Raw genomic sequence first — 23,065 nt, forward strand, 5'->3', positions numbered from 1 at the left:
ACAATTTGGCTAATCTATACTTTCATATTTCCAAATCCTATTCTTGAAGATCAAGGGGCATAACATTTATTGGAATGACTGTAATTCTGATAGACTTTTAATGTAAAAATAAAATTGAATCGTATTATTATATGTAGTAGAAAGTGATGGGTTAGAAGCCTACAAAACCAACCCATAAAGTCAAATTTAACATCCATGTATGGCCAGCTATGTAAACTTTAACATTGATTTATCCTGCAATAGATGTCGTTCAATTGGTAACATACATTTTTGGCTTCTTCTAATGCCGCTTAAGGGAAAGTAACCAAAAAGTGTAATCAAAATGTAATCAGATTACATTACTGAGTTTGAGTAATCCAAACGTTACATTACTGATTACAATTTTGTACAGGTAACTAGTAACTAACGCATTACATTTAGAAAGTAACCTACCCAACCCTGCTCATGCATGTGTAACAGTGTTGCTCCTGTCACTCTCCTCACCCCAACCTGGGCTAGAAAATAGGGATCCTATGAACACATCAACAACTGCCTCAGACGAAGCATCGTTACCTATCGCTCCACAAAAGCCTTTACATTAGTACCTTGGACCACTGCAGAGCAAGGGAAACAACTACTTCAAGGTCTCAGAGAGTGTTGTCACCGATTGAAATGCCACTAGCGTGCACCACTAACTAGCTAGCTAGTTATTTCACACTGGTTACATAACAGTGCCTAAATTAGATCCTACATTTTTTAAATAGTTTGTGGCAATGTGGAGGTGGAGGAAAGGGTACTGTGACAATTTGTGTATCTTACAGTAAAATCAAGGTCAAACATTTAATGACTTCAGAGCACAGTTGGCCAAACATGAAGCATCTGGATGAAATGGATTTCTCTGGGTTGCTGCTCTGTAAATAGATAGCCAATCAGTTCCAGATGTAGTGCATCAGACAACATCTAAGGTCCCTGATTGCTTGTGTGTGTGTGCGTGCGTGTTTGTATTAATGTGTGCGTGTGTCTATGTGTGTTTGCACACGATTGCACATGCATGTGTGTGTGCGTGCGTGTTTGTATTAATGTGTGCGTGTGTCTATGTGTGTTTGCACACGATTGCACATGCATGTGTGTGCGCGTGCGTGTTTGTATTAATGTGTGCGTGTGTCTATGTGTGTTTGCACACGATTGCACATGCATGTGTGTGTGCGTGTGCATGTACCTCAGAAGTGTGGGCGATGACACTGGATTGATGGATTGACTGGATTGACATACTCTTGACTGATAACATTTAATTCTATTTTGAGTGAATTGGCAGTAGAGTTGTTTCCATGTTACTCTAAATTGAGTAAATTACAGTTTGTAGAGTTAAATATAAACACAGAATAGAGTAGAAATAACTCTAAAAATGTAACTCTGCAACAATAGTTATTTTTACTCTATTTAGACTGGGACCAAATTATATATTTTGTGGAGTATAATTGTATTCAATTTGAGTAAAATTTACTGTGTAGGAGAACCCTTTAAAGAACCCTTTTTGGTTCCATGTAGAAACCTTTTGGGTTCCATGAAGAATCCTTTCCATAGAGGGTGCTACATGGAAAAAGGGTTATACCTAAAAACCAAAAGGGTTTCTACATAGAACCAAAAAGGGTTCTTCTATGGGGATATCCGAAGAACCCTTTTGAAAGCCTTTTTTCTAAGTGCACACACACACACTGGTCCTCTATCACACTTTTAGGACATTTGTGTCCATTTGAGACATTGCCAGTGCCATCTATTTTGATGTTAAGGGAACAGAAGAGTTCATTTCCTGCCTGGCAGTATGGCATGTGTGCACCACATTCTAGACCAAGAGCATGTCGAAGTGGGCCGCTTATCTGAATTGTTCTTCTTCTTTCACTCCCGAACAGGATTCACCTAATGCACAACACAGCTTATAAATGTGTTTTAGGACAGGATTCACCTAATGCACAACACAGCTTATAAATGTCTTTAGGACAAGATTCACCTAATGCACAACACAGCTTATAAATGTGTTTTAGGACAGGATTCACCTAATGTACAGCACAGCCTATAAATGTCTTTAGGACAATATTCAGCTAATGTACAGCACAGCCTATAAATGTGTTTTAGGACAAGATTCAGCTAATGTACAGCACAGCCTATAAATGTCTTTAGGACAATATTCAGCTAATGCACAACACAGCTTATAAATGTGTTTTAGGACAGGATTCACCTAATGCACAACACAGCTTATAAATGTGTTTTAGGACAAGATTCAGCTAACGTACAGCACAGCCTATAAATGTCTTTAGGACAATATTCAGCTAATGTACATCACAGCCTATAAATGTCTTTAGGTCAATATTCAGCTAATGTACAGCACAGCCTATAAATGTCTTTAGGACAAGATTCAGCTAATATACAGCACAGCCTATAAATGTCTTTAGGACAGGATTCAGCTAATGTACAGCACAGCCTATAAATGTCTTTAGGACAGGATTCAGCTAATGTAAAACAGCCTATAAATGTCTTTAGGACAGGATTCAGCTAATGTAAAACAGCCTATAAATGTCTTTAGGACAAGATTCAGCTAATGTAAAACAGCCTATAATGTGTTTAGGATTCAACTGATGTAAAACACCCTATAAATGTCTTTAGGACAGGATTCAGCTAATGTAAAACAGCCTATAAATGTCTTTAGGACAGGATTCAGCTAATGTAAAACAGCCTATAAATGTCTTTAGGACAGGATTCAGCTAATGTAAAACACCCTATAAATGTCTTTAGGACAGGATTCAGCTAATGTAAAACAGCCTATAAATGTCTTTAGGACAGGATTCAGCTAATGTAAAACAGACTATAAATGTCTTTAGGACAGGATTCAGCTAATGTAAAACAGCCTATAAATGTCTTTAGGACAGGATTCAGCTAATGTAAAACAGCCTATAAACATATTCAGGACAAAGGCCGTTTTGAAAATACTTTATCTATGGATTATCTGGATTATCTGTGCCTGGTTAATGTGTACTGTATGTGTCTGGTTGTTTAAGAGTCTTATACCATTGCTTGTTGAGGCCCGATCCCAATGAGTTGAGAAATTCAGGAAACGGGGGTCCATCCTAACCGGATGCATCTGGACGTAATCAGGATTTGCAGACTCCCATTTCAAACAAGAATCGCATTTGAATGACAGTGATTGAAAGGGCGGTCTTGACATCTCATTTGTTCAGGTCAGAGTCCAATGAATATACTTACATCTGGGTCTAACAGATCTCCATGCACATTTCCTTCACTCTGTTCTCTACCTCGGTTTATTTAGGCATCGTTCAAAGCAGTTTCTTTCCAGTCAACAGAGTGAGGTCTAAAAAAGTGGGGGCCCATTGTTTTCAATGGCAAATCATCTATTCCACTCAGAAACTGTGGTCACAGATTGACCGTGAACATTCAGGCACAAGGGATCTGTTAACTTAGGGAGTACTTTAAAGCTTTCTACAGGACAATGATTGCACCACCAACATTTTGTTTACCTCTTCATGACGAGTCAAGGTCAAGATTGTCTATGGTCAGAACGGTCCAGTACAATTATCCAAGACTGACTCTTTAACATAACATATAAATCAACAATAGGGTTTCAGTGGCTGGTTGATTTCAAGCTTCATTTCTGTTTGTTACCTATCAATCCATGTTGACTGTTGAACTGATGACTGTGGGGTTCTGGTAGGCATCAGTTATTAACTGCTTTAGCTGCATGACTGTTCCATTAAACATACACATCATCATCATCATCATCATCATCATAAGCCCGAAGACGTGAATGGATCCTATTTCAGAGCTCTTCACTACAGCTGTATGCTGTTGTTAGCTCTGCTGACAAGACGTCCTAGACCTATGGGATAACCAATACAATGTCCTTCTTCCCCTCCTCTTTCTCTAAATAGAGAAGCCTAACATTTACTTCTTATCACTTTGGATTTACAGCTGGTGCCGGCTGTGTTTTATACACAGACGTTGAGGCTTTAGGAGGTGTAAACAAAGAAACTTGGCTGTTCAATGTACAGAACTACAGGTCATGCTAGTCTGGCTGTGGACCACAGGGGCAGTGTTTACACAGGCAGCCCAATTCAGATCTTTTGTACATTATTTCCATATCTGATACCTATCTAATCTTGTCCCTAATGTGTAAACAGCAACAACAAAAAACACATGGAATCTGATCTTTTGACTTATGATTTACTGTATACCACCACCATACTGTATGTGGATCTCAATCCTGATGCTACATATGTGACCTCAGTCTAGATGCTCAAATCAGAACTGATTTACTCTGAAGTGTTCCTTTTTTTGCACATGACCTGCCATTACCATGGCAACCACCCCAACATTTAAACTTCTACATGATCGGCGTCCCTATACTGGGATGGTTGAGCTAATGTGCGCTAATGTGATTTGCATGACAGTTGTAAGTAACAGCAAACTTTCCAGGACATAGACATGTCTTATATGGGCAGAAATCTTAAATTCTTGATAATCTAACATACTGTCCAATTTACAGTAGCTATTACAGTGAAAAAATACCATGCTATAGTTTGAGGAGAGTGCACAACAACAAAAAACGTTTATCCCAGCAACTGGTTTGATATGTTCACCTCTGAAGGTAAATAATTGACTTACATTCAGTAATCTTGCTCTGATTTGTCATCCTGAGGGTCCCAGAGATAAAAATGCAGCATAGTCGTGTTCGATAAAATCTATTTTATATTCAAATGTAGGAACTGTGTTCTACACTTTGAACCCCTGCTTTCTCTGGCTCCACATCCACCCCGCCCGGCCATCTACTTCAGAGGCTACATCTGTGTGAATGAGCAAATCTGATATGGGTAAAATGTCTGGACACTGAGTCTGGAAACTCAAGAAAAAAAAAAAAATGTGAATTGTGTTCTTCGGGTAGCTATGTGAACACAGTCAGTTTGTTTACACAGCCAGAGTGTTTCTCAAAAGGCTTTTTACAGGGGGAGTGGCAGCAGCTTTTCCAGACAACCACTATCACAGCTCATTTCAATCATGTTGAAAATTCAGAAGCCTGTGAAACGTTATTATAGATTCTTATTTGTCATGAAGCTGAATTAGATCACCTTGGCAGCAGTGGTTTCTGCAGTCTTACTGTTATTCACAATGTGGCGGTTGGTGAGTGATGCAGTTGACATCTATCAGTGGCTGAGGTTTCAGCAAACCAATGTTGCAGATTTAAGTAATGTAGTGTTGGCTACAATAGTGTTGCCGTGCAGTACAGTAACAACCGCAGTAATTACACAATATTAATAACATTGTACTGTGTGACCTTGATCATCAATAGAACAGAACACTACACTGAATTCGTATTGTAATGATCACATTGTACCCGATTGCTTAACCATAACAATATGTAAGGCTACTTGAACCATAAGCAGTTGGAGTAGCACTGATTAGATGTTATTTCTTGGCTGTTATCAGCACACTTCTCTGATTTGGCTGTGATATGATGCAGTACATCTGAGAAATTAAGTCAGGGCACTTATTGATGTGGCTGTTGTGGTTTGCATGTCATTGAAGACTAAAAACAGTATTGTTTGTGTTGCAAACGTTTGACAGACGTATATGAAAATATGTGGCTTTGGCAAGATCAAGTCTGAGCTTGGGGGTGAAACAATTACACATTGCCCTAAATGGTCTGAAAGGCCACTTTCCCGTTAATTGGCTCTGTCTTGTGTATTAAGCGGAAATTCCCCATTATGATATTCCGCAACAAATGAAGGGTGCACGTCCATGGGCATTGTGATGCAGACTGACACAACAGGAAGAGAACACTGTGTTTAGCCTGAAAGGAAATAGAGCAACACTGAACGATATAGTGAGAAAGTATCCAAACTTGGTCTTAACAAAAGTATCCCATCTAAATGAAAAGTTTGTTTGGAAAGAGAGGTGGAGGGCAGGGCAGAATAATGGTTACAGATGCAGAATCTTCATTTCACCAGTTTCTCACAACAGGAAAGAATCCTACAGCAAAAGGAAATGAGAATTATTGTGTGGGTTATAATGAATGGATTTGATGAGGAGCCTTAATGTGGTGTCGAAGAAGGCGTGACAGAACCTGTAAACACACCTGGAGCAATTTCCTGAACATGAAAAAAATATTTGCCCCAACAGCAATATAAACAGGAAACCATAAACAGTCACTAGATGGTCTGGTCTCTGGTTTGGACCTACTGATGGATGTATTCACTCTGCTCTGTGGTGTGTGTGTGTGTGTGTGTGTGTGTGTGTGTGTGTGTGTGTGTGTGTGTGTGTGTGTGTGTGTGTGTGTGTGTGTGTGTGTGTAGCACCTATAAACTGTATAGGATGTGAAGCACCTATAAACTGTGCTTGACTGTGTTTATCTGGTCAGACGAAGACTCAACATCGTGTCTTGAGTTTACACCCAGCATCACAAACATTGTACCTGCTCAACCTCAATCCTTGATTCATGGTTTCCTGGAAAGTCAAACTATGGAGTGAAACAAAATAATGTACCATCTTTGTGAGTGCTGGCTGGCTTTATTCATAAAGCATTGTGGGGGGCTCATCTAAAATCCAGAATCAAACGTGTGGACATTCATCTGGGCCAAAGAACAATCACACTGTCTTAGAAAAAAAGGTTTCCCAAATTAACCCTCTGTAGAAAAGGTTCTACAAGGAACATAAAAGTGCTGGCTTCAATAGTTTTTACCTGGAACCAAAAAGGGTTCTTCAAATAGTTATTCTATGGGGACAGCCGATGAACCCTTTGAGGTTTTAGATATACACGGTTAGAAAACAAGACATCACAAGGTGCTGACATCCCAGCAACATAAGGTGCTAACATCCCAGCAACATAAGGTGCTAACATCCCAGCAACATAAGGTGCTAACATCCCAGCAACATAAGGTGCTAACATCCCAGCAACATAAGGTGCTAACATCCCAGCAACATAAGGTGCTAACACCCCAGCATCATAAAGTGCTAACATCCCAGCATCATAAAGTGCTAACATCCCAGCATCATAAGGTACTAACACCCCAGCATCATAAGGTACTAACACCCCAGCATCATAAGGTACTAACACCCCAGCACAGAATGTTTGAGAAAGTTATCCAAATGTTCTCAGAACATGATTTTGGCAAATGGACAAGAATTTCTTACAATTAATTTCAAGAACACATGCACGTACGCACACATACCATTCTACTGTTTATTTTTGATCCGGTTTATCCACGGCAAATAGATATATTTTCCATAATAATTTGAACCTAATTAATTTGGTCAATACACTCTTCAAACATGTTGAACATACAAGTTGCGCATGCTGTCTATAGCCTAACTATAATCAACAAGGCAGCTGTATTATCTTTGTAGCCCTAAATGTTTAACATTTCAGAGTAGACTATTCACTTGCTGAACTTAAATGAACGCAAACTGCGACGACAGGTAGGCCTCTCCAATGGACACCATCATTAGAGGGATTTGTGATCAATTCACTTCAGCCTATTTATTTTATTAGCCTACACGATTATTTTACATTAAAAAAAATGTACTTAACTTTGCACTTAGAATAACATCCTCAAAACCACATATTGAATTCAAAAGTTTGTCTATAAAAACCTACATTATGTTTCCAAGTATGTCCCTCAAAAGGATAATTAGGCATATACACTGAGACATTGTGAGCTAATTCGTTAAATCACAACATGTTTGTATTATTTAAATGTAGACGAGGTTTGCATGCACAACAAACAAAAAAAGCGTACGGAAAATGTATAAACTTACAATGTGGCTGAAGCACTATCTGGTGCGCGCAGGCAGGAATCCCATTCCCTTATAGAACCCAAAGCCCAATCTTGTTCTGCAGAAATTGGTGCGGCAGGCCACTCCTCACACCCCGCCCCGAATCATCGAATGGTTAGGCAAAGAATAGCCTACAGTATTCATCCCGCTACTATTCGGTATAGTCTACACGACCTGTGCGTCATACACACCCCTACATCCCCCTGAATTAGTTATACTGGGAAACTTGATGTTCGGAGCCGCGGGAAGGAATTCTAAGGAAATTCTGAAGCAGATATAAATAGTAAAGTGACGTAACAGGAGTGGTTATTTGTACCAGGAGACTAACACCATTACATATTGGTGTTATAATATTAGCCTTTACAATATAGGCCTAGTGTTGTTGGTCTTTATCGGTTATGCAAGGCTCTCTCAATTTGGATGAATTGGTGCCTCTGGGGAAATTCAAACGGCTGATTGAGGACCGTTTGTTTTCTACGATTGTGTTTTGCAAGAGGAACGCGAATGTGCCTCCAGTGCTATATGCTCTTCAACGTATAATGAGATTTACAAACCTCACAACTGTCACGACTCAGACCGAAGGTGGCTCCCCTTCCCGTTCGGGTGGCGCTCGGCGGTCATCGTCACCGGCCTACTAGCTGCCACTGATTATTTTCTCCCCCTCCTTATGTGTTTATTGATTACACCTGTTTTGAGTTTGTTGTAATTATTTGGGCTTTATTAGTCAGCCGGCCCGCCCGTTTCTTTGTGCGGGATTGATTATTGTTACCCTGGTGTTTGATACAGACGAACGTGTGTATGGTTCACCGTGTGCGCATTAAAAGAGCACTATATTGAACTCTCTGTTTTCCTGCGCCTGACTTCACACTCGACACCCAGTACCTTACAACAACCTTGCCAAGCCTCACAACCTTGTCTTGCTTTTCTGTAACTTTCAGTGACAAGCAGGATACTTAGCAGGATAGGTGAAATATAACTGCACCTCTCTGCTCTAGGACACCCCACTCGAAAACACACCTTCAGTGAACTCCATCCCATTTCTGACACCAGTGCAGAAGAAGTTGGGGCTCCCGAGTGGTGCAGTAGTCTAAGGCACTGCATCTCAGTGCTTGAGGCATCACTACAAACACCCTGGTTCAAATCCAAGCTGTATCACAACTGGCTTTGATTTTGAGTCCCATAGGGCAGCTCACAATTGGCTCAGCATCATCTGGGTTTGGCCGGTGTAGGCCGTCATTGTAAATAAGAATTTGTTCTTAACTGACTTGCCTAGTTAAATAAAAAAAAATTGTGATGCCAAGAGGTCTGACTGACACCTTTTTCACTCAGCAGACATTTATCCTTGGGCAACACTTGTCAAGGTTTAAACTCAGCCCAGTTACCATGCTAACCCCACACTGGCATATAGTAGCCTAGGCCAGTGGTTCCCAGCTCCGGTCCTCCAGTATCCCCAACAGTACACAGTTTTATTGTAGCCCCGGACAAGCACACTTCAACTTGTCAACTAATCATCAGGCTCTCAATGAGTTGAATCAGGTATGTTTGTCTGGGCTACAACACGTGTGCTGTGGGGGTACTCGAGGACTGGAGTTGGGAACTGCTGGGCTAGGCTACAACTAGTTACATTTATGGCCTCATTTAGCATGCTATAAAACTCACCACAGAACTGCAGCAAACACAACCCTTTTTACATAACAATTTTTTATATTCAATGAATTGCCTCCCACGCCACTCTGCCTCCTGAACAAAGAAATACATTCGTTTCCAGATCATTGCTTTTTGGTCTACACTCCCTGAATGTAATAGCTGAGTGAGTTAGGAATTGAGCTCAACCCTGCATCTTTTTTAATAAACATGACAGGACTTATTTCTCAACATAAAAAAATGTACTGCCAGTGTACTTGTATTTGGCAACTCATGTTTAGATGTCATAGATGTGACGGGATAATGGGCTGATGAATACTTTGCGGTGGGCTTTTCTTAGTTAGGCTACCCCAGCTAGGCTACCCCAGCTATGTAACGGATCTCGTCCTCCTCTTCTGAGGAGTAGGGAACTGCTGGGCTAGGCTACCCCAGCTATGTAATGGATCTCGCCCTCCTCTTCTGAGGAGTAGGGAACTGCTGGGCTAGGCTACCCCAGCTATGTAACGGATCTCGTCCTCCTCTTCTGAGGAGTAGGGAACTGCTGGGCTAGGCTACCCCAGCTATGTAACAGATCTCGCCCTCCTCTTCTGAGGAGTAGGGAACTGCTGGGCTAGGCTACCCCAGCTATGTAATGGATCTCGCCCTCCTCTTCTGAGGAGTAGGGAACTGCTGGGCTAGGCTACCCCAGCTATGTAATGGATCTCGCCCTCCTCTTCTGAGGAGTTGGGAACTGCTGGGCTAGGCTACCCCAGCTATGTAACGGATCTCGTCCTCCTCTTCTGAGGAGTTGGGAACTGCTGGGCTAGGCTACCCCAGCTATGTAGTGGATCTCGCCCTCCTTTTCTGAGGAGTAGGGAACTGCTGGGCTAGGCTACCCCAGCTATGTAATGGATCTCGCCCTCCTCTTCTGAGGAGTTGGGAACTGCTGGGCTAGGCTACCCCAGCTATGTAACGGATCTCGTCCTCCTCTTCTGAGGAGTTGGGAACTGCTGGGCTAGGCTACCCCAGCTATGTAACGGATCTCGTCCTCCTCTTCTGAGGAGTTGGGAACTGCTGGGCTAGGCTACCCCAGCTATGTAACGGATCTCGTCCTCCTCTTCTGAGGAGTAGCGAGAAGGATCGGAGGACCAATGCGCAGCGTGGTAAGTGTCTATAATGTTTAATCAAACACAACAGAACAAAACAATAAGCTCATCCTGAGACACGACCCTCCAGCATGACAATGCCACAAGCCAGAGTGCTCATTCTGTGCGTGATTTCCTGCAAGACAGGAATGACAGGAACGTCCAAGTGTGCATGTAGGAAAATGTGACATCATGCTTTATATCTGTCAGGAATCCTCCCTCTCTGTGAAAATAATGTTCACCATTTGAGTTATCAGAATCTATAATCTAGAGTAAAACATGGCCCAGAGGCATCTAGTCTGATTGAAGACAGACTTCCCTTCTCTTTCTCTCTATCTCTTCATCCGTCCCACTCCCCTCCCTTCCCATTTCTGGTTCATGTCATAAATCATAGGGCCTGGCCCTGGGGAAGGGCCTCCTATAGCTTTACGGGACCATGCTGCGTTCACTCAGCTCCCATTTATTCATTGAACACTCTGGCTCTATCCAGATACAGCCCCTCACAGCATCCTCAGAGATAACCCTCACAGCATCCTCAGAGACAGCCTTTACAGCATCCTCGGAGACAGCCAGCCACTCACAGCATCCTCAGAGACAGCCAGCCACTCACAGCATCCTCAGAGACAGCCAGCCTCTCACAGCATCCTCAGAGACAGCCAGCCTCTCACAGTATCCTCAGAGACAGACAGCCTTTACAGCATCCTCAGAGACAGTCCTTACAGCATCCTCAGAGACAGACAGACCCTCACAGCATCCTCAGAGACAGCCCTTACAGCATCCTCAGAGACAGACAGACCCCCACAGCATCCTCAGAGACAGCCCTTACAGCATCCTCAGAGACAGTCCTTACAGCATCCTCAGAGACAGCCCTTACAGCATCCTCAGAGACAGACAGATCCTCACAGCATCCTCAGAGACAGCCCTTACAGCATCCTCAGAGACAGCCAGCCTCTCACAGCATCCTCAGAGACAGCCAGCCTTTCACCGCATCCTCAGAGACAGACCCTCACAGCATACTGAGAGACAGCCAGCCCCTCACAGCATCCTCAGAGACAGCCAGCCCTCACAGCATCCTCAGAAACAGCCAGACCTCACAGCATCCTCAGAGAGAGCCCCTTACAGCAGCCTCAGAGACAGTCCTTACAGCATCCTCAGAGATTTGTCCAATCTATGTTGTATCTCCACGCTCATGTGCCACGTCTTGAAATATGAAGACAGGAAGATTAAAAGTACATTTACATTGTAATACTTCTGACAGCCAACTTCCTAACTCCGCCCATAACTTTGGGATTTTATAGCATTCCCAGAATGCATGGATTACTGAGTAATTGTTAGTTTTACATTTAAGACATTACTCTGCCTTGTGCTGTAGAATTTGTGAATGTTGTCTCTTGTGTATTAAATTCTATAAATTAGTTTATACTGGATTAACTGTACATTTTAGTTAACTGTAATTTTGTTAGTGCTGTTCCAACATTACCTCCATCTTGTGCCAATTTCAGTTATTTTTAAATCTTGGTAGATTATTTATTTGTCAGTTGGAAAGTGTGCATATTTCCACAATCAGCTCAGACCATGGTTATGCACAAATTGTCGTCTACCATCTCACATAGTATGTCGTATAATATTTATTTTACTTTTATCACAGTATATAGGCCTAAATCATAGCCTGATCATATCATATTACCTTCCCTATATATGTCACTCCCTTTGGGTCCTTCCCTATATATGTCACTCCCTTTGGTTCCTTCCATATATATGTCAGTCCCTTTGGTTCCTTCCCTATATATGTCAGTCCCTTTGGTTCCTTCCCTATATATGTCACTCCCTTTGGTTCCTTCCCTCTATATGTCACTCCCTTTGGGTCCTTCCCTATATATGTCACTCCCTTTGGTTCCTTCCCTATATATGTCACTCACTTTGGGTCCTTCCCTATATATGTCACTCCCTTTGGTTCCTTCCCTATATATGTCACTCCCTTTGATTCCTTTCCTATATATGTCACTCCCTTTGGGTCCTTCCCTATATATGTCACTCCCTTTGGTTCCTTCCCTCCATATGTCACTCCCTTTGGTTCCTTCCCTATATATGTCACTCCCTTTGGTTCCTTCCCTATATATGTCACTCCCTTTGGGTCCTTCCCTATATATGTCACTCCCTTTGGTTCCTTCCCTCCATATGTCACTCCCTTTGGTTCCTTCCCTATATATGTCACTCCCTTTGGTTCCTTCCCTATATATGTCACTCCCTTTGGTTCCTTCCCCAGGTGTCGTTGTTTCTATTTCAGTTTCATGTCTGTGTGCTGTTAGTGTTTCTGGTTTTGCATGATGTTTATTTTATTAAAACACTCACTCCCTGAACTTGCTTCCCGACTCTCAGCGCGTATCGTTACAGCAGGACATGTCTCTTATTGTCTTACATGACTGGTTTATTACCGCTACACAACCAATGTTAAGCTACTCTTGATCTGTCTCTCATTCAATAAGCATCGAAAGTAAATAGACCAGTAGCCTATTTAAAATATATAGTATTATATATTATAGTAGCCTATTGCTATGAGATAGGAGAGTGACTTCATATCCTATTTCATCTCAGAGCCTATACCAAGTTAGGAGATACAATCATCTATTGGTCAACTAAATGTTGAACAAGAAAACCAATGTGCAATTTACTTTGTGAGTGAGTGAGTGATTGTGGAAATCTTTGCCCCTGTCTACCATGTTGTTGTTCAGCCCACCATGCTGAACGTTTCCATCCATACTTAGGAGCACGATGGTCTGTCAGTGGTGGCAGCCAGGTTGCATGCATGTATCTGCATGTTTGGCCTTCGCAGTTCCTGACTTCCATTATGTTAGCCTGAGGGCAAAACAGGCCCAGCTGAGACAAAGACCAGTCCATATCAGATTTGAATTGCATGCTGCAGGTACTTATCTGCATGTGAACTTATTCTTAATGGAGGCTGCTAACAATGGCCGGAACGGAGCAAATGGAATGGGATCAAACACCTGGAAACCATGGAAACCATGTGTTTGATACCATTCCACTGATTCCACTCCAGTCATTTCCACGAGCCCGAGCTCCCCAATTAAGGTTCCACCGAACTCCTGTGTTAGAGCAAGAGATTTCTGTTTTTCTCGTGTCTGAGGAAATGAGAAATCTATTGTACATTAAAAAAACAATTTACCAGGACACTTTGACACAGCTTTTAGCTTCAATGTTGCATAAGAGTGAGATAGAAAAGGTAGCTGGGCGCTTGACTCGTCAATGTTTCCATCAAGGCCAAGTTTATAGCAATGAAAGGACTCCTTCAGGTCTGATCTGGGGAGAGCCAAATGCTATTTGAGATCCATTACATTGTTTAGATTGGACTTTGCAGACACTTGAATTGAACAACTTTAGCCAAGAACTGTGTTCTCATTCTTCGCACAGTCTTGTTCAGTTGACTGAGTCAGACCTCCATGTCATTCTGAGGTGAAGACTGTGAAACTGTTATAATGTGAGGAAGTGCATCCTGTAGAAACTTCTCTAAGAGGACATTGAACCTTCAGGGGGCCTTGAATCTTCACTACTGGCAATATTTTTAGGCCACACACAGCGATACTTCATACAAAGATTGCACTGTGTGCTATGTATTTGTGCAGCCTACTTTATTAAATCCCCTGTAATTTACTCTATCGGCCTCAGTAGAAGCTGCTGTAAGGTAGCAGTAAGGATTGTGTGGGGTGTAAACTGTATGAGATGGGAGGACACTTTGCAGGTGAGCCCCATCCTCTCCTGTTGCACAGACTGCTAGCAAAGAGAGCAGCAAACACACCTGGACAACAAAAACCTGTGGGATATTCACATTTCACATATGCAAAAAAGAGAAAGGTAAGAAATGCCACTTTATTAAACACATAGGTATTCTAAAGTGCTTAGAACCTACCACTGGTCACTTTAGAAGAGTTTGGAACAAATCCATTTGTCAGTTTAGAACCATGCCACTTGTCTTTAGAATGGTAAGGAAACCTCTCTGTTGTCAAGTGTGGATTCAATGGGATCTGAAGTTAAAGCATTTGGAAATACCAGTATTGGAAAATCATTTGTCAATACATGTTTTTTTAAAACACTGTACTTTATTTTTGAAAAGCATTTACTCTTGTTGACTTGTTGAAGGTAGGTAGTAGATACCGATGTTGACTTGTTGAAGGTAGGTAGTAGATACCGATGTTGACTTGTTGAAGATAGGTAGTAGATACCGATGTTGACTTGTTGAAGGTAGGTAGTAGATACCGATATTGACTTGTTGAAGGTAGGTAGTAGATACCGATGTTGACTTGTTGAAGATAGGTAGTAGATACCGATGTTGACTTGTTGAAGGTAGGTAGTAGATACCGATGTTGACTTGTTGAAGATAGGTAGTAGATACCGATGTTGACTTGTTGAAGGTAGGTAGTAGATACCAATGTTGACTTGTTGAAGGTAGGTAGTAGATACCGATGTTGACTTGTTGAAGGTGGTAGTAGATACCGATGTTGACTTGTTGAAGGTAGGTAGTAGATACCGATGTTGACTTGTTGAAGGTAGGTAGTAGATACCGATGTTGACTTGTTGAAGGTAGGTAGTAGATACCGATGTTGACTTGTTGAAGGTAGGTAGTAGATACCGATGTTGACTTGTTGAAGGTAGGTAGTAGATACCGATGTTGACTTGTTGAAGGTAGGTAGTAGATACCGATGTTGACTTGTTGAAGGTAGGTAGTAGATACCGATGTTGACTTGTTGAAGGTAGGTAGTAGATACCGATGTTGACTTGTTGAAGGTAGGTAGTAGATACCGATGTTGACTTGTTGAAGGTAGATAGTAGATACCGATGTTGACTTGTTGAAGGTAGGTAGTAGATACCGATGTTGACTTGTTGAAGGTAGGTAGTAGATACCGATGTTGACTATTGAAGGTAGGTAGTAGATACCGATGTTGACTTGTTGAAGGTAGGTAGTAGATACCGATGTTGACTTGTTGAAGGTAGGTAGTAGATACCGATGTTGACTTGTTGAAGGTAGGTAGTAGATACCGATGTTGACTTGTTGAAGATAGGTAGTAGATACCGATGTTGACTTGTTGAAGGTAGGTAGTAGATACCGATGTTGACTTGTTGAAGGTAGGTAGTAGATACCGATGTTGACTTGTTGAAGGTAGGTAGTAGATACCGATGTTGACTTGTTGAAGGTAGGTAGTAGATACCGATGTTGACTTGTTGAAGATAGGTAGTAGATACCGATGTTGACTTGTTGAAGGTAGGTAGTAGATACCGATGTTGACTTGTTGAAGATAGGTAGTAGATACCGATGTTGACTTGTTGAAGATAGGTAGTAGATACCGATGTTGACTTGTTGAAGGTAGGTAGTAGATACCGATGTTGACTTGTTGAAGGTAGGTAGTAGATACCGATGTTGACTTGTTGAAGGTAAGGTAAGGTAATAAGACCTTTGATCTAAGATCTTTGGATTGAACCAGCCATTTATCTATGTGTCTGTATAAGGCTAAAGCTTTGTTCACACTTCAGGCCTTAATGCTCAAATTTCTTTTCAAATCCATTCAGGAAAACTGACTCTCCAAACGCTGTGACCAAATTGGATTTGTGTTCAGAAAGCATTCTATGCTAGTTGTTATAGCAACGACCAGTGGTGTAAAGTAATTATGTAAAAAATACTTTAAAGTCCTACTTAAGTCGTTTTTTCTTCAGTATCTATATATTTTTTCGTTGACTACTTTTACTTTTACTCTACTACATTCCTAAATACAATATGTAAATTCTACTCCCATAAATTATCCCTGACACCCAAAAGTACTTATTACATTTCAAATGCTCAGCCAGGACAGCAATATCCAATTTACGCACATACTGTATCAATATAATGTGTTGTCATCCCTACGGCCTCTGATCTGGTGGACTCACTTAACACAAATACTGCCTTTGTCATTTATGTCTGAGTGTTGGAGTGTGCCCCTGACTAGGCGTACATTTAAAAAATACAGTTGTGCCGTCTGGTTTGCTTAGTATAAGTAATTTGATGTATATCATGTACTTTGTAATTTTACTTTAGTATGACAATGAGTAGATTTTCCACCACTGTACTTAAGTACATTTAAAACCAGATACTTTTAGACTTTTACTCAAGTAATATTTTACTGGGAGACTTTCACTTTCATTTGAATCATTTTCTATCAAATATTTTGTAAGGAGATGTCATCCCATTTGAAAATGATCCTTGGCTGAGTTGGCTATAAAGAAGCAGAAGCGGATGTGTACATTGTTCTGGACACCTCAGAGAGTGTGGCACTGAGGGCCAAGCCCTACGGCTCCTTTGTTGATCAGATCAAGCAGTTTGCCCTGGACTTTGTGGACCAGCTCAATACTAGGTGTGTATCACCTCCATACTGACAGTTTCAGCTACATGACTGGTATTCATTAAGAAATGATGTGGTTAACAATGGGTGCTTTCAGGTCCCTTACTTCAATTCATGACATTTGGCAACTAAACGGTAATTAATGCTACGTAGTAATGATTATGGCGAGCTTGCCAAGAGAAATCAAGTGTCATGTTAGCGACAAGGCTTCTGGGAAACTCGCGCCTGACCGTTTATTCACCCCACAGACTAGCGCAGACCAAACAATATCAATCCTCCTACAGAGGCCTCCATCGCCATACCTCCTGTTTCATTTCTTAAACTCCCCTCTGTGATCATTATTAAAAAATACAGTCATATTGTACCAGTATTATTCACCACACACTCAGACCCACGCTGATAAGCGACATGCAGAATGACCATTGATAGCTGCTCTGGGCAGTAGTGTTCTCCTGACAATGTGTTGTTGATGATCATCTCAGGAGGTCTGCCTCACTACATGCAGTCTTATAAACACGGTTGTGTGTTGACCTCTGTGTGAACTGTGGTTCTACAGTGATGAATTGGGGCTGAGAGGTAGTGTATGAGAACAGCTTCTCTCCTTACATGGTGCTCAGGGTTGCGTTAATATGATGCTCTTGGAAAAGCACAAGCATACTGCTGTGGGCTAAAACAGAGTCACACAGAGTGTTTCTTGTTAGTCTTAAACAAATCTACCTTGAAACAAAAGTATACACCTCACACACATGGTTATGGGCTTAAAAAAAGAATACACCTGTACCATGTCAGATATTATCAGGTATGAAGGTAAGACCCAGGTGCAGACACGTCAAATTAACAATTGTTTAATTATCCAACAGGGCAGGCAATAGACAGGTCAAGGTAGGCAGGGGTCAGTAAACCAGAAATGGGGCAACGGTACCGGACGACAGGCAGGCTCAGGGTCAGGGTAGGCAGGGGTCAATAAACCAGAGGTACTGGTCCGCAGGCAGGCTCAGGGTCAGGGTAGGCAGGGGTCAGTAATCCAGAGGTACTGGTCTGCAGGCAGGCTCAGGGTCAGGGTAGGCAGGGGTCAGTAATCTAGAGGTACTGGTCGGCAGGCAGGCTCAGGGTCAGGGTAGGCAGAGGTCAATAATCCAGAGGTACTGGTCGGCAGGCAGGCTCAGGCAGAGTGGTCAGGCTGCCGGGTTCAAAGTCAGGACAGCCAAGGGTCAAAACCAGGAGGGGGAGAAAAATAGAGACTGGGAAAAGCCGGAGCTGAGAACAAAAACACTGGTTGACTTGACAAACTGGCAACAGACAAACAGAGAACACAGGTATAAATACACAGGGGATAATGGGGGAGATGGGCGACACCTGGAGGGGGGTGGAGACCATCACAAAGACAGGTGAAACAGATCCGGGTGTGACAGATATAGAGTTCAAATGTATTACATTTTAAGTTTGCATCCCACTATTACACTCTATATACATCACAGAAAAATATAACAAAATCGTTTGACATTAAAACACCGGAGTTTCGGGAGTAAAAAAAGGAAACGTTTATTCATTATGAAATGATGACAAATATGAATAACATTCCATCCATGAGGCCACTAGAGGGCGATTTGGTCTTTTGACTGAAGGAAAGCGGTCTACGGAGGCCAAGACAGCTCATCTTGTTGAACTACAAAACGCATTGGGCTTTTTGCTAAGACCACCGGCATTTATACAGATGCTGCAACTTATCTATTATAATCGTAATAGATTTGCTTTTCCCATCCCACTGTTCGGAAACAGTAAAACTATTACAGTTAAAATATTTGAGCTGTGTTTTCTGTGGCCCATACCAATACGTTTCATCACTGAATGCCTGTGTGTGCGTCAGTTTGTGTGTGTGTGTGTGTGTGTGTGTGTGTGTCTGTGTCTGTGTGTGTGTGTGTGTGTGTGTGTGTGTGTGTGTGTGTGTGTGTGTGTGTGTGTGTGTGTGTGTGTGTGTGTGTGTGTGTGTGTGTGTGTGTGTGTGTGTGTGTGTGTGTGTGTGTGTGTGTGTGTGGGTGTTACTCACTAACAAGCTCAGACAGGCAGCCAGTGTAATGAGTGACTGTGCGTGTTTGTTCAGTGCAGCCATTCCAAATCATTCGCCCAGAAAAGGTTTGGGGTTTACCTTTGGGGCACTGAGCTGCATTCCTGACTGAGAGGAAGGTTGATATGTTATCTCTATCTAACGAAGACTCACCTTACAGCTAAGGAGTTGTCTTCCTGAAGTTCAGAGGACCTGATGAATGACGTCTTCACGTGATCAGAAATACACATATAAGAGAACAACACTTTCAGTCATGCAGGCACACAGTGAGCTTTGTCATTATCTGACATTTATTGAATTGGGGCCCATGTTCTGGAGAAGCCCTGTGATTCAAGACATTGTTGTACAATAAAATATGATCAGCTCAATGTTTATAAAGGAAGGATAAAAGTCCAAGTATGCCATTTGCCAAAGATCATGGTGTATCCTCTAATGTGTCTGACTCAGCACAACTTCTTTGCAAAACAGCCAAAATAGTATATATATTTTTTTGTGATTTGATGTGATCCTGCTGAAGTATGCAAAATGCCACTGACCTAAAGTTCAAAGAGCTAAAGAACACCTAGTTCTTGACAGCTCCTGGTTCTTGACACGGTTGGTTGAATATTTATGTATCGTTCATTGACTTCATCAGAATAGCAACTGCCTGATGGTTTGATTGGGTACTGGAGAAAATAGCAGGGGGACGATGGGTGTAAATGTGCTTGGGGCCTGACAAGACGTAAAACTTGTAATAGATTTGTTCTATCAGGTTTTAGTACCACTTTCTCCCCTCTGGGAATCAATACATCATTCCCATGAGCGAACTCCCTGCCTTCTAATCTGTAGACAGTAAATTAAATACTGCTGATTTAGGGGAATTGTCCCTGTAGTGCATGTAGATCAGAGGTAACTTGCTTGGTGTCACTCTTTGTGTGCCATTGTGACATAGCTCTTCCTGTACTCATCTAGATACTACAGCTGTGAGCGTAACCTGACGTGGAGTGTGGGAGTGCTGCACTACAGTGATGAGGTAAAGGTGATGAGGGAGTTGACCAGCACCAAGGAGGCCCAAGGAAGAGCTCAGCTGAAGAGAGCTATACAGGACATTCGCTACATCGGCAAGGGAACCCACACCGACTGTGCCATCTCCGTAGCAACAGGGCAGCTGATGACAGGGTGAGTCCATTGATTGTATAAGGGCTCAGGGCCCAGATGCAGATGGTTTGAGTATTTTATATTTATTAGTTAAAAGGGTAGAGAGAGAATGGTCGTGGACAGGCAAAAGGTCAAAACCAGATCAGAGTCCAGGAGGTACAGAGTGGCAGGCAGGCTCGAGGTCAGGGCAGGCAGACTGGACAGGCAGGCGGGTACGGAGTCCAGAAAACAGGCATGGGGTGAAAACCGGGAGGACTAGCAAAAGCACGGGGAGAAACACGCTGGTTGACTTGGAAACATACAAGATGAACTGGCTCAGAGAGACAGGAAACACTGGGATAAATACACTGTGGAAAATAAGCGACACCTGGAAGGGGTGGAGACAATCACAATGACAGGTGAAACAGATCAGGGCATGACAGATTGGTTGATTGAGTAGTTAGTACACCATCGTCACATAGTTACCATCATACAAGCGGCCATTTTTAAACCAAGGCCCTGTACCTAAATGTAATTTACTGTAGGCCATTTTTGTTGTTGCCCAAACAGACTATTCTAACCAAATGTCTGTCTCTTCTTTTATGGATCTGTAGTACAAGGATTCTGAATCTGTGGTGAGTTTTTTCTTCAGTCTTTTTGATACAAGCATTTCGCTACAACATCTGCTAAATATGTGTATGTTACCAATACAATTTGATTTGATTTGATAGTTCCCGACCAATACAGTGAGATGATTGTTGTTTGTGATCTTATTTATGAACAGTGATTATGACTGTGGTTGATTTATGTTTATTGTTCTTTTTCAGTGCTGTTCGTTCGAGTGCAAGGTAAGCCTGATCAAATTGTCGTCCCTTTTCAACATGATCTCGCAGAAAACCTCATTACAGATTGTTTGTCTTGATTAATCTGATCTCAGTATAGTCTTAATATGGGGTCCAGTGGAGTCAGAAGTCTTTCTCATCCGTGTTCTTTGTTTCACAGGGCAAAGAGACGTGTTTCACTCGCTAATGTACATGTGAGAAAGAGAAAAGAGTGTGTGTGTGCGTGTGTGTGATGGAGGCGTGCATGACTGTGTATAAGAGTGATGAGAGCGAGAGGAAGACAAATTGAAAGACTGAGGCTTGATTCAGTAGTAACTTGTCTACAGAGGATCCAGAGCTGCCCCTGCTGTGGTCTGGATTCAAACCAAAGGTTTTAAGGACGGGAGTGGCTTTGCGCCAATATCCAATGGAATGCTAATGAGATGACAATCTTTGCTTTACCAGGACTGTATTCCATGGGGTGCAGCGTTATGGAACATTGAGATAGAAATATATTACATAGAAAAGCCATGCTTCTAAGTCATGTGGAATAGGGAATCATGTCCACTCTATAACAGACATTTCTATGTGTGATCTGAGCATGCCCCTGTTTACCTGATGGGGACTAATGACTCTGGCCTTCTCTGTGTCTGATCTAATCATGGCGTCCAGATGGCCTGCCTAGCCCACTGCTAGTCAACACAGCTCTTGTGTGTTCCAGCCAAGAAATGCATTAAGGAGACGAGGAGGTAGTGGAACTGAAAAAGCTTAGTTTGATTGATTCTATTGTACAGTACCGTGTTCTGTGCACAACTTCTGGCAGTCTGGCAAGTCCAAGACTTTCTTCTCTGTCTCAATGGGAATTTTGGGCCAAAGGGTATAATGTCACATGCACAAGTACAGTGAAATGCCTTTCTTGCAAACTCAAAACCTAACAATAAGTAAGTAAGTAAGCATACTATATACAGGGTCAGTTCCAATACCATATTTACAATGTGCAGGAACATTGGAGTGTTGGAGGTAAATATATATATATATATATATATATAAGGGTAAGGTGACTAGGCAACAGGATATAAGATAAACAGAGTAGCAGCAGCTTGTATGTGAGTGAATGTGCTTGTGTGTAGAGTCAATATGAATGTGCATATTATGTCTGAGTGAGCAGATGATGGAGTGACAGTGTGTGTGTGTGTAGGGCCCTGTGCGTGTGAACAGAGACAGGGTGTGTGTGTGTGTGTGTGTGTGTCTGTGTGGGGACCTGTGCGTGTGAACAGAGACAGTGTGTTTGCGTGTGAACAGAGACTGTGTGTGTGTGTGTGTGTGTGGGGGGGGGGGGCCCTGTGCGTGTGAACAGAGACAGTACACAAATAAAAATAAAAGCTCAGTAAATGATTCCAAGAACACAGGATGAGATGTTACTATCCTTTGTGCAAGCACTTCCAAGAGTTAATGAACAGTGAGCCTGGTGAAATTTGGGGAGCGCATCATCAGTAGTGTACCTTTGGTTCCTAGGGTGTTTCGGCCTTTCACACTATACACCCTCCCCAAAGGCGGCCAGCGACAGGGTGATCAATCCTACGCTTGCGTCCCATTCCCAATTAGTCATAGGAGTTGCCTTGTTGATGATAGCCAACATCCCATGGGACTATGCATGGCAGGGGCATCCTCCTCCCTGAGTCAAGCATTGTTGACCGCATACCTCCTGGCCCTCTCACTTCGGGGCCCAGCTGGGGTCTTTCCTCTTCATCCAGAGCCACTGACTGCTGCCTTCTGCCGCCTCCGATACAGCTTTGATTGCCGAACGCTGGCTCTGGCCCTTAATTCCAAGGTCTCTAAGCAGTCTGGTTGTAGATGTTGCCACAAAACCTCTGCAGCCCACCTCCACTGGTCGGACTTCTGTGTTCCAGCCATGATGCCGTGCTTCGGCAGCTAGATCGGCATAGCGCAGATGCTTTCGCTCATAAGCCTCATCTACTGAGTCCTCCCAGGGTACTGTGAGCTCAATGATGAAGACCTTCTTGAGTGAACGGGACCAGAGCACCATGTCAGGTCTTAGGGTGGTGGTTGCGATCTCCGGAGGAAACA

At 42.5% G+C, this 23,065-nt stretch overlaps 1 protein-coding gene across 2 annotated transcripts in view; it reads right to left on the reverse strand.

The window, feature by feature from the left end:
- The window catches only part of LOC110513540 (collagen alpha-6(VI) chain), a 32,153-nt gene extending 24,198 nt beyond the window's left edge, over positions 1–7,955 (reverse strand). For both annotated transcript variants that reach the window (XM_036966710.1, XM_036966709.1), the window contains exon 1: positions 7,801–7,955. The gene's annotated coding sequence lies outside the window, so the exon portion shown is untranslated. The remainder of the gene's footprint in view (positions 1–7,800) is intronic.
- Between the last annotated feature and the right edge of the window lie 15,110 nt (positions 7,956–23,065).

The sequence above is a fragment of the Oncorhynchus mykiss genome, chromosome 3 (genome assembly GCF_013265735.2).
Source record: "Oncorhynchus mykiss isolate Arlee chromosome 3, USDA_OmykA_1.1, whole genome shotgun sequence".
Taxonomy (NCBI): Eukaryota; Metazoa; Chordata; class Actinopteri; order Salmoniformes; family Salmonidae; genus Oncorhynchus; species Oncorhynchus mykiss.